Genomic DNA, 7,480 nt, shown 5'->3' with positions numbered 1-7,480 from the left:
AAATATATAAATATATAATATATAATGAATAGGAAGTATAATAATAAAGACCATAATGAAAGTATTTAAAAGGAGGCCTACAAAACATCCTGCTAGGATCCCAGCATGATGTCATTCCTCACAGCAATCCTTCAAGTTCCATTTGCAGATGAAGAAAGTAAAGCTCAGAAAGTTGAAGCAAGGGGCAAGTCACAATTCAAACTTAGCTCTGCCTCCAGGCCTCATGCTGTTTCCACCGCCCCACATTACCTCCCAGGAAGATATAATGAATCATAGAGAAATCATTACAGAACTAGACAGCACAGTAAACAACTGCCCAAGATGTGATTTCTTCAGGCAGTGCTCTGAAAGAACATGAAGCAACCAACAGGTCGTTTAAGTATTTAACCCCAGCACCTGACTTAGTTCACAGGAGATGTTCGATATGATCATATGGAATAAATCTTGTCTGCAGTTCTAGGGGAAGACTTCACAGAGGAGGAGGGATTCCAAATACCATCAGACACTTCTAGAAAAAGGATTTGAAAAAACCAACAAATTTTAGGTTGGTGAAATTCTTCCATTTCTCCTTCCTCCATCCATCCACCCAGCAATTCAGATTGTTATTTTTGTTGTCAACACAGAGGAAGAAAAATAAGAAAGAGTAAGAGAAGGAGGAAGAAGAAAAGGAGGAGGAAGAAGAGGAGGAGGAGGAGAAAGAAGGACCTCCCAATCTATTATCTACAAGGACCTACAAGTCTATCATCGGTAGTTTTCACGACTGGTATCCTTTGAGCTTTGATTTTCTCTCCAATGAGTCACAGTATTTGAAGTCAACCTTGCAAAGAATCTGATATGGCAAAGATAAAATGGAAACTACAGGTTGCCAAGTTTTAAAATTTTGTAGACATCAAATTATTTGTATGACATAAACATGTTGGAAAATCCTCCAAGGAGATTGATCCTAAAGTATGTCTGATTTGGATACATTCATAGCCCTGAAAGATATTTCCTCAAATTCTCTGGATTAGAGCTAAAGAAGCATATGTTACACATGCCTAACTTTTTTTTTAAATATTTGGATATGAATTTTTTTCAAGCAAGATTTGGAAATACAGTCAATCAGATTCTTACAGGGAACACCAAAAGGCTTCAAAATGCACATAGCAACTCTCCTCTCTCTCCAAGGCACACCACCCAGCTAAATTCTGAATGAGAGAGAGCTCCAACAGGATTGGCATCAGCCCCACCCATCCCTGGAGGAGTCTTGTTATTAAATTATTTTTCAAAGTCTCATCTTCCCCTAGTCTTCAGAGGCAGTACAGCTGGGAGTCATTAGCTGTAATCAGTGGGCAGCCAACAAAAAGAGGAAGCAGTGGGGGAATGCTCTGTCTTTCTGTAGCAGCCATCTGGGCAGAGGGAATTTAGTTTTAAACCCTAGGGGGTGGAGGAAGTTATTGGGATCTTGTTATATTTGGACTTGACTTCAGACCCTAAACAAAAGATCTTTTTTTCCCCTGAGCTTTGCTTTCTGGAAATAGGAGTAAAGGATAGCAGGAGTAAGCTAGTGGCCATCTCACAGGACTTTATGGTCAAAGCAGACAGACAGTTTGAATACAAAAGCCAAACACTAGCCGGTTGGGAGCCTTTCTGGCTCAGAGTGTTTGAAAGAAAGGAGAAGTTCATCCTACCGTGAGCAATCTCGTTTTCTCTTCCCTTCCTCCCCATGTTCACAAAGAAAAGCACACTCCTTCCACTCAAAAAAAAAAGCACACTTTCTTGTCTTTTAAGTTCTCCATAGAGAGAGACCACTTTTGACTTGTTTCAAAATAAGGGAAGAATCATGTTTTTTATTTCATCCCTTCTCTCTCTTTTCTGACGATGTTGGTGATATAGTGTAATAAGTAAAGAGCAAGAACACACTTTGAGGACAGAAACCTGGATTTGATCCTACTACTAACTGACTGTGTGGCCTTAGCAAATTAAGCCAGCTCTGGGCCTCAGCTCCCTCACCTATAAAACAAGGATAATAATAGATATCTCACAGAGTTGCTAGGAGAATTAGTGAGGATGTGTGTCAAGAACCTAGCATACTCCCTGGAACATAGCAGGCAACCAACAATTGGTTGCTATTCTTGTTTATGTTATTTATGCCACACTTTTAATAAAAGTGGCAAAATTCACCAAATCAGTTCATAGGATTTAACAGAGTTAGTTAAACATGGTTCATACCTCCAAATCAGAGGTCTCTAACTTGGGGATCTGTCGGACCAAACATCACCTATAGATGTGTGTTTTGGTCTCACAGGTTTTTAATTTTTTTTAATTTATTTTGACCATCTTAAAATGCAGATTTCACATTAAAATACATATTTCCAGCTTCTCTTGAAAAACTGAAAATTTAGCCACCCTGGGCCAGCATTCCTAAATGGCAACAGAGGGTGAGGACTGAATAGAAACTGTTCCTTTCAAATAGGATATGTGCTCTTCAATTTGCCACCATCCCCTCCCTCTTGATTGTAGAATTCTGACCCTGCTCCACCAACTTACCCGGCCTGACCCTTTTGGCATTTGAATCTGGCATACCTTCACTAACCCTCTGCCTCTGAGTGCAGATGGTTGAGAATAAGAGATACGTAAAGGTGCTTCATGCTGGAGTTAGTAGTCGTAGGGCGTGAAGTGAAAAGAAAATCATGCGGCATCTTGATTAGGGGATTAGTAAAACAAGAGGCACCAGACCGAGCAACAACTCCAGGAACTTGGAGACTTGTCACTTAACTTCAAGTCTCAAGTTCCTAACATATAAAAGGCAGCTAATATTTACTCCGACATTTCACAAGGTGGATATGAGGATCAAATAATATACTGCATGTGAGCACACCAGAAAATGCTATGTGTAAACATAAGGTAGATTATCAAACAGAATGCACACAATATTTAAAGGAAGAAAATTATTTACTGGCCCATCTCTAATATTATATCTTCCTTGGAAAGCAGACAACTAAAAGGGATCCTCGAGATAATTTAATCTAGCCCTCAACTTTACAGACGAGTAATCTGAAATACAAGAAGCTTATGATACAGTCAAGACAAAACATGAAAAGAATGCTCACTGAAGGGACCCCTAAAACTATGTGAGCCTCTATTAAGTCCAGGGGTGGAAATAGCAAGTCACTTGGAGCATATATTTTTTTAGGAACTGTTCTTGCCTTGGATTTCAAACTGTAAAAGTAATAGTCACCTCCTTGCTCTAAGGAAAGGATGTAACAGGACATCCATACCATAAACAGTCACAGAAGATGTATCTCCCCTTGACTGCTGAGCTCTATGGATGGGATGAGACAATTCACAGAAAGAAACTATGACTCTTCTGAGGAGGGAAAACTCAACCGAAACTCCCTGAGAGGCACAATTAGGATATCTGTCAGGAATGACCAGAATGTCCTTTACTGAATGTCCACTGGCAAGAAAGGGAAGTCCCAAAGGTGAGCTCACCAGGAGAGAAGGGGCGTAGGGTCAAAGCAAAGGTCTGAGACTTCTGGTAAGTACGAGGTGAGGCTGAAAAGACTTCCATGTCATTTTAGATCTTAAAAATGGATACTGAGACAGGATTAGATATGCAAGAGATTTCTTGGGGGAAATGAAGAAGATCCTCAAGAATAATGGGGGAAGGAACAAGAGAAGGTGAGGAAAGTCTTCAGACCATGATGCAGGACTGACCCCTGTGAAGGAAGAGAGGGGAACAAACAGGATTAAGTTCTGAGGAAGTCTCAGCCAGGCCAATGGGGTGTACCCATGCCAAAGTTGCCTGTTAGAAGCATCTCTGTTAGGCAGGCATGTCCCAGTTCTAGTACCCCCTCCCCACCCCCACCTCCATCAATCTAAAGGTGGGACAGGAGAGGCTATCAATAAGCTTTTCTTCCCACAGCGTGTTTTCTTGAAGGGAGGTTTGAGCAGGTCACCTCTATGGCTGCCAAAGACAATCTGGCTGAATGTCATGCTACCATGCTTGGGGACCCACAACTTCCTATGCCTACATAGGCATCTGGGCCTGCAAGAGGATTCTTCCTGAACGCAGACGTGTCCACCAAGCTTGACAAAACCAATGTTCAACAGGGGACTAACTGGAATTTTCAGTCCTCTCTCTCTGCCTTTCTTGTAGAAACAAGACTTGCCTTTTTCAGACTGATTAAACCCTTTGATTTTTAAACAATTAGGGAAGGGGGCTGTTGGGGAATTTCAAGAGGGAGATAACAGATTTCCTGCTGATAATAGTAGGTATGGAGAGTGGGGGAGAGAGTAAATCAAGCAATGAATTAGAAAAATATCATGTGATGTTGTATTTGTACCTTGACTGGTGAAGTGAGTTATATTGATTAAATATAAATATAGGAAGTGTTAAATAACAACAGAGGGTTTTGATAGAGTCAACCAATAACAGAGATCTCTAACAGCAGATATGATAACTTATACTTGTATAGGATTTTACAGACTACAACGACTTTTACATATATTACATTTATTAATCCCTAAGACAACCAAGAAGAGGAGACAGAATAGTTTGTCTCCATTTTAAGAATAATAAAATTGGGCCGGCCCTGTGGCTTAGCGGTTAAGTGAGTGCGCTCCGCTGCTGGCGGCCCGGGTTCAGATCCCGGGCACGCACCGACGCACTGCTTCTCCGGCCATGCTGAGGCCGTGTCCCACATACGGCAACTAGAAGGACGTGCAGCTATGACGTACAACTGTCTACTGGGGCTTTGGGGGAAAAATAAATAAATAAAATTATAAAAAAAAAAAAAAAGAATAATAAAATGGAATTCATTGGAGATTAACAAACTTATCCGAACTCCATTACCTGTAAGTAGCAAAGTTCATCCTGGAATCCTTTTTTGTTTCCAAACTCTCCTTTCTATTCTTTCGACTCCCTAGGTTGACTCCCTAGGTTGCCAAATCAATGCACTTGATAATAAATTCATAGGATGTTAAAGGAGGGAAAGATCTCATTTGACTGGAGGGCAGGGAAGGCTTTCCAGAGCAGGAGTGATGGCCTCTGCTTCTTGAGTGATGGGTGGCATTCAGAGAGATAGAGAGGAATGGAATGATGTTCCAGACAGGGAAAACATGGGACATTGTGCAGGGAGAACAAATAAAACAGCTTGATGGGCACAGAGGAACAGTAGAAAATTGGGAATGGCGAGTTGGGACTGGGCTGGGAACTCTATCCAGAAAGAAGTGGAAAGTATCAGGGTTTGAAGGAGTGGTGATACCATCAAAGCCGTTGGGAAGAGCACTGTGACCAGATCCCCATTCCTGGCAATTCAAAGGGGGAGAGATGGACCTAAGGGTTGTGGAATTAGTTTAGGCAAGCTAACAAAAGGACTGAGAAATGACTATAATAGTAATGAATACAGAAGAGTTGAGTGTTAAGGAAGTAGAGAACGAGCAAATTCCCACCACAGAGATGATTTCCAGAGAGAGGGACTCAAGAGACAGGATCAAAATACAGATAAGAAACCACTTTAAACAGTTTTTATTTTAAGGATTCTATATTTGGACCAATCCTGAAGCAAATGAGGTTAAGAAGTGTTTATGCTAGAAGATTTGCATGTAGAACACTGTTTTCCTCTTCTTGGTTTCAGGGCAGCCAGACAGAAGAAATTAAGTGTAATTAAATATAAAAAGTATCAATTAGCACTGATTCTCCCATCTACAGAGAGAAATGACCAGTTGGGAATGAGTGATCTAATCCTCTCTCAAGCCTCAGAAGGAGGCGGAAACCAGACATCCATCTAACCACATGGGAAGACATCATAGAAAAATAAAAGGTCCGCGATACACAAACAGATTTTTTTTTTCCAAAGTAGGCCATGTTCAGCTGGTCGTTATAAGCTCTAAAGGAATAATATTTGGTGTCCTGTTACAATTATACTCACACAAATCTGACATCCTTAGGTGAAACAGAATCTCAGCCTTGAGTGATATTTCAACCCATCACTGAATATTTAAAACCTTTATATCTCCAACAAAAATAAGCATGATAACCTGGCAGAATGAACACGTTTAGTGTCAATTCCCCCTTTCATTGTTTTTACCAACTAGCTTCAAACCAACCATTTCTCCATTCTCAAAATGACTTCCCATTTCGGTACTGAATGGGATATTCCTAGATTATAATTTTCTGTTCCTTCTGCAATCATCCACAATGGAGCCCCTGACACCTTTGCCATTCTGCCTGTCCCATTTCTCTCTGCTCGTTGTTCAATGAGAATCACATTTATGTACCACCAATCAATGGTTTCAAGGCATCTTCTAATTGGCACAGTTTCCCTCCACTTTCCCCAGTCCTTAACATCCACCCTCCCCAACAAATGTATACTTATATATACCCAGCCTTTCAGGAATATTCTGAATATAGGGCAGATGCTTTACCAAAGAGTTATATTGAGTGTAACAACATAAAACAATTAATTCAGTGCTTCGTATAATAACTTGATAAATCTCCCTCATTCAAGCACACCCAGACCCTACCCACCCACCCCGACTCCTGAGCGTATCTGATTTTATTCAGGTGCCTAGATATCGCCAGTCTGAATTACCCTCCATCCTTCCAGGAATAACCTTCCCTTTAATAGCTAGACAAAGCTCCCAGACCACGCATGGCAAGGGGTCTAGAGCTTCCCTCAGGATCTGCCTCTGCCTCCCCTGAATCAGTCCACTCTGCAGTCTGCCACCCCCAGCTCCTCTATCCTGGGTTCTGTGACAGACATCCTCTCACCAGCCACTTCTCCGAGCACACACTGGACATCATGGTTTGTCTGCATTTCCCGAAGCATCTCTAACTATAAGAAAATTGACAAGAAATTTTTCAGGAGCCAAGTTCCCCCATAGGCCACACACAGCCTTGCTCCACATTCCTGAAATTCTCCCTCTTCCTCTGTCCTCCTCACATACCCGCTTCCCTCTCCATTCACAGACCCTATCTCATTTGACTTTATCTACACAAAGCAATAAAGCATTATCTTTGTCTCATCCTGATTCCTCCTCAACATGCCCAGGAAGTCTTGTTTTTCTTGATCAAAAGGCCTTATTGGGGCTTTTCCCAAAGCAATAGAATCATTCTCTTGGGAATAATATATTATGCCATTTCCCTAGAAGATAGAAACAGTAACACATTTTTCAGTTGTTAGTAATTTTGTCGTGCTCTATCCACAATGGCTAAATATGTGGAAAGTCTTTTAATTAGGGCACCACTCCCTAACTCACACTGCAGTGTCCCGGGTATGCTCTCCTGCAGTCCGGAAAGATGTGGGACCCAGCAGAAGTCAAGAACCCTTCTAAGTGTGGGCTGACTTCACTCTGAAACCCATTCACAAGACCACCAACATCAATGATTTCCCCAAGGCAAGGGAAATTTATTTCCTGGCCAAGCCATCTTTGATTACTCTCCCATAGGTACCCTGTTCTAACCCTTTGCCAGATAGTAGAACATTGCTCCCAC

Source organism: Ceratotherium simum, chromosome 13 (genome assembly GCF_057802395.1).
Source record: "Ceratotherium simum simum isolate JZ-2026a chromosome 13, ASM5780239v1, whole genome shotgun sequence".
Lineage (NCBI taxonomy): Eukaryota > Metazoa > Chordata > Mammalia > Perissodactyla > Rhinocerotidae > Ceratotherium > Ceratotherium simum.
The sequence above is the reverse complement of the archived record's forward strand: the minus strand, read 5'-3'. Positions refer to the sequence as shown.